We start from the raw sequence: 4,899 nt of genomic DNA, 5'->3' as shown, positions 1-4,899 counted from the left end.
AGTCCACTATTTGATGGGCCGGATAAGATTACTGGCCCATTCCGGGTTGACCATGATTGGAGTCATGGCAACATGCATTATGCGGGGGGTGCAGCCGCTGCAATACAGGGGCCACCCTATGTGGGATTTCAACGGGGAGGACGATGCCACCCGTCATGGCCGCAAAGGGCCGGGTTCGGCCGAAGACCTGGCGAAGATCCTGTCCGGCCTGTACAAGGGGGAGAAGGAGGATTTCCTCCAGACGAACCCGTTGAATGGGTTCTCCATGAATAATCCCCGACGTTGGGTAAGCGAACACTCTGTGTGCCCGACCCATGCTTTCGAAGTTTAAGTTTCTTATATTATGTTTTCGACGCAGGAGCTGCGTCGGGTTGTGGAGGGCATGCTTAGTCCAGCTCCGCAACCCGAGGATCCAGAGAGATCCCAGGATCCGGCCTCCGAAGAGGACCCGGACATAAAGGTGGAACTAATCGACGGGGTGTTCCACCAGCTCAGCATGGATAATGCTTTAGTCGCCATTACGGGTGACTATCCCGGACTATATCCGGCTTCCCAGGTGATTGTGACCGAAGTCCTGACACCATTATTTCTCCCTCGCTCATTTCTGACCCCCGTATATGTTGGTGTTTTGCAGGAAGCGCCTTCAAGGCGGGAAGCCGAGCCCGCGGCGGCTGACCAACAAGGGTCAGTCCGGCCCAGTAGGCGGAAGAGGAGCGCGGCGCAGATTGAAACGTGGCCGCAAAGGTATAGCCCACGGTTTGTCATTTAGAGCAACATTCCTAGGAAGCGTTTTGAGTGCTCATGACTTTTGTAGAAGAAAAAGTGCCCGCCGGACTGCGGGCGTAGAGGTTGCCAACCCAGCCTCTACCAGCCAAGCTCCAGCACCTGGTCTGGAGGGGGAGGCGAGCACAAGGCGCGAGCCGGATACTCCTCCAACGGAGGATGCCGACAGACTGTCCGCCACCAAGTCTGAGGTGGAGAGCGCCATGAACCACAGGCGCCGCCGGACAGTTTTTCGTGACGCGTGCTTCTCCACTGAGGCGTTGAATGCCTTTAACACGGGGGACGCGCACCTCCATGCTGCTCAAGATGGTTTGACCAGAGCCACGGAGCAGTATGTAAAAGACATACGGGTAAGAGAATTTAATAGTTGTATATTCCAGTAACCCCCGAGACTTAAAGTAGTTATATGAACTGATTTAAGGATCATTCAAAACGCAGGATCTTACGGAGAAGAATACCCAACTTTCTCAGGAGCTGCAAGAGTGTAAGGCCCAACTCGAGGCCGCACTTGCATCTTTACTTTTTGCATCTATATTATAAAATACCAAAAATATATTTATCTTATCTTACTATCTCTATTAGATCTCACTTTCGCGAGTGGCCGTGAAGGGATTGACAACCCCTTTATTGCATTGGTTGCGAGTTCTTTGTTCGTTTGTGTAGGTGTGTGGGACTTTTGAGGAGCCTCCTGGATTGATACCTTGGTTCTCAAAAACTGAGGGAAATACTTATGCTACTATTGCTGCATCACCCTCTCCTCTTCGAGGAAAACCAATGCAAGCTCAAGATGTAGCAAGGCGCCTATGATACGTCGACACGTGGCACGGCCCAACAGAGGCCCATTCCGGTGAAAAGGCCAGCTTGTTTGATTTGGTTAAAAGGTAACGGGTTGGCCCACAGAAAACATGTTAAAGGCTTGTTCATATATAGCCAATTTATGGCCCGCTAACTCATGACCCGTTACGGCCTATCAGAATTAATCCCAGTAGCTTCTTCTGGGCTATCCAATATGATACCAGCCCGTTGTAAGTTCTGGCCCATGTATGGCCCATGATGTCTTTCGGTCCATAAGAGGCCATTTGTAAATCTTGGCCCATTAACGGCCTGTGGTGAATCTGGCCCGCAATGAACATTGTACTGCTGTATACCCATTAACGACCCATTATTCCATTGGGCCGTTTCCAACCCGTGTTATCTTTTGGCCTTCTCAGGGCCCATTTATTCTTGGGCTCATTTCCAGCATTCGGTTACTTACGGCCCGTTATTGGCATTTTCTGCTTGTGCGCCAAATTCAGCTCGTGGTTACAATTGACCCGTTTGCGGCCCGCTAATCTGTTAGGCCATTTTCATAGCTTCATCAAATACGGCTGATTAATGACGGCCCGTTATGGTCGGCCCATGAACGAATGATTACAAATCTAGCCCATTTACAGCCCATAATGGAGTCTGTTATTGGCCCATGTTTCGCTGATCGATCATACGGCTCGTAGAAGGCCCATTGATGCTATGACTCGTGGTAGGCCCATTGTTTCTACGGCCCTTAGAAGGCCTATTGGTTTTACGGCACGTAGGAGGCCCATGGTAACTACAGTAAATATGTAGCCCATGGTTATTGTGGCGTAGTTTTAAAAAATAGGTTATTGCGGCCACTACAAACCGCGGAAAAAGAACTGCACTTATTATAAGCACAAAAATAAACAAGACAACAAGGAAATAAATAAGCAATCAAATTATGCTAGGCTATCACTGCTATTACACATATTACATCCGCTGGGCATCAAATTTCGCCACCAGTGCAAATATAGGGAACAAAGCAGCATATCACATACTCTGGTTGTCAAAGTTGGTGACCAGTGCAAATAGACTCGCGGCCAAACAAGTCCAGAACTGAAACCACTTCAAAAGAGCTCAAAAAACAATATCCTGGGTACCCATAATGCTGGCAAGATGCTTAGCAAGCTTATTAACTTTCTCTTATTTGGCGCTTAAATCCTCCAGCGCTTGCTGTTACACAAGAAAGTATGCATCTGAATTCTGCAGGGACTTCCTTAGTTCTTCGGCTTCTTGCCGTAGCATAGCTGACTAATGCCTTTTAGCTTACACAAGAAGGCGAAGTGATTTAGGCAGCGAGTTCGAAGAGCTTGTGCCAGAGGTACTGGCCAGTAACTTGAACACTACATCAACGCAGGACTGTGGGGTTTTCTTACTGTCTACAAGATCATTTTTATCACCTTTCTCAGATACCAACATGGTTGTCTCACTATCTCAAACCTTATCTGCATTACTTTCTCTACCATTGCATAGTGGGGGTGCTCTTCTCCAATATTATGGTTGCATACTACAAGAGAAACAAGCAGAGACATCACATGTTTAGAATGTAGTATAAGAAACTCATTTTGGTAAATCGACTCAGTAGTAAGGTGGACAGGATAACAGCATGAAACAAACATATATCTATGTACTATGGTCACTGTATTGTCCATATCATTCTAGTTTATGTTGCCGAATCAAGATAGAGACACAGTTGAACTCATATATTTTTTATACACAGCAGCATAGACAAAATATAAGTGTGAGAAACTACACATCATTGGCAACACTTGTAAATTGCATCGCATGAGAACATAACTGTTTATACAACTGAAACTGAAATCAACATAGAGCAAGAAGTTAGAACAACAATCCAGTTAAAGAAATAGGTTTAAAACATACCTGTTGCACCATTGGAGTTTCAATTGGATCCTTCAAATTCGAAAGTAGTTGGTATGAGTAAATACAGTGATGCAACAGCAAAGGAGTATGGACCATAGCTACGGAATCTGACCTGAGAACAGTTGCTCTTCTGCTTTAAACATGGAGTTTGGGTTCGCTGTGGTGGTCTTCATGCTTTGGGCACTGCAGTTGCTTTACAAACTGCTCGTGTGGGGGTACTCTATGGTGGACATGGTGCTTTGTGAACTAGAAGTGGGTTACTATCAGCTGGGGTTGGGGTTAGATGGGATGTAGCTGGTTCTCTGCCCAACAGTGTAAGTGTGCAATCTGGAAGAGTCTCGATTATATGTGGTGGGGCTAGTTTGTGGGCCAGTAAAACCAAGGTTCTATCTGCATCGACGGGTAGCACTGTCTTTTGTGAAGAATGTGTTTTTGCTCCCTTAGATACTACCATCACCCCCTCCAATTCAAATGGCTAATAAAGAAGAAAAGAAATTGAGCGTACAAACATTGTATGATAGACAGATGTGGTAATTCACATATATGTTATCTAACCAAACAAGACAACATGACACAATTTCACATATATGATGCCTAACTAAAGAGGATAGCATGACACAGTTTCAGATATATGATGGATAACTTAACATGATATAATGGCATAATTCAACATATGATGAGTATCTAAACAGGATGACATGACAAAACTATATGTTGTCTTTCTAAAATAGGTTGGGATGAAATAATTCAAATACATGTTGTCTAAGTATACAGGATGGCATGATATAACTGACATAATTGATTCATATACTAACCAGCTGGCACTCACATGTATGATCTCTAAACTAAGCAGATGGAATTAAATATTGTCCATAGGATGTCTAAACTAAGCAATGCAAGACACCATATGCATGATATGAGAAATATAAACATTGCAACTTAGAGCATACACCTCAGGTGGGATATAGGACTGGTCATCTGTCTCTGAATTCTCCTCTGAGGAGCTCCCTGTACCGTCGAGATATATGCTTCAACAGGTACCATTGCCTGCTCTGAAGACCTTGTTTTCACTCCTGATTTTTCCATAACCAGCTCAAATGGCTGACACACATGAAGAGTAGTTCAATATACACAGATTGTCGACAAAATGGAATACATAATGAAAAAAAGATGGCATGAGATAATTCACATATATGATGCCTGGCTACATGGTGGTGCATAATTCACATATATGATAACTGGCTAAAAAACATGGCATTGCATAATTCACATATCTGATATAGAAAGCAAACAGGAGGCATTCACATGAAGCATGTCTAATCTAAGCAGATGGCATGGCAATGCAAGACCCCATATGCATGATATGAGCAATATAACCCTACCAAGTTAGAGCATGCACCTCGG

Source organism: Triticum dicoccoides, chromosome 5B (assembly GCF_002162155.2).
Source record: "Triticum dicoccoides isolate Atlit2015 ecotype Zavitan chromosome 5B, WEW_v2.0, whole genome shotgun sequence".
NCBI classification, from domain to species: Eukaryota; Viridiplantae; Streptophyta; class Magnoliopsida; order Poales; family Poaceae; genus Triticum; species Triticum dicoccoides.
Note: the sequence above shows the minus strand (reverse complement) of the source record.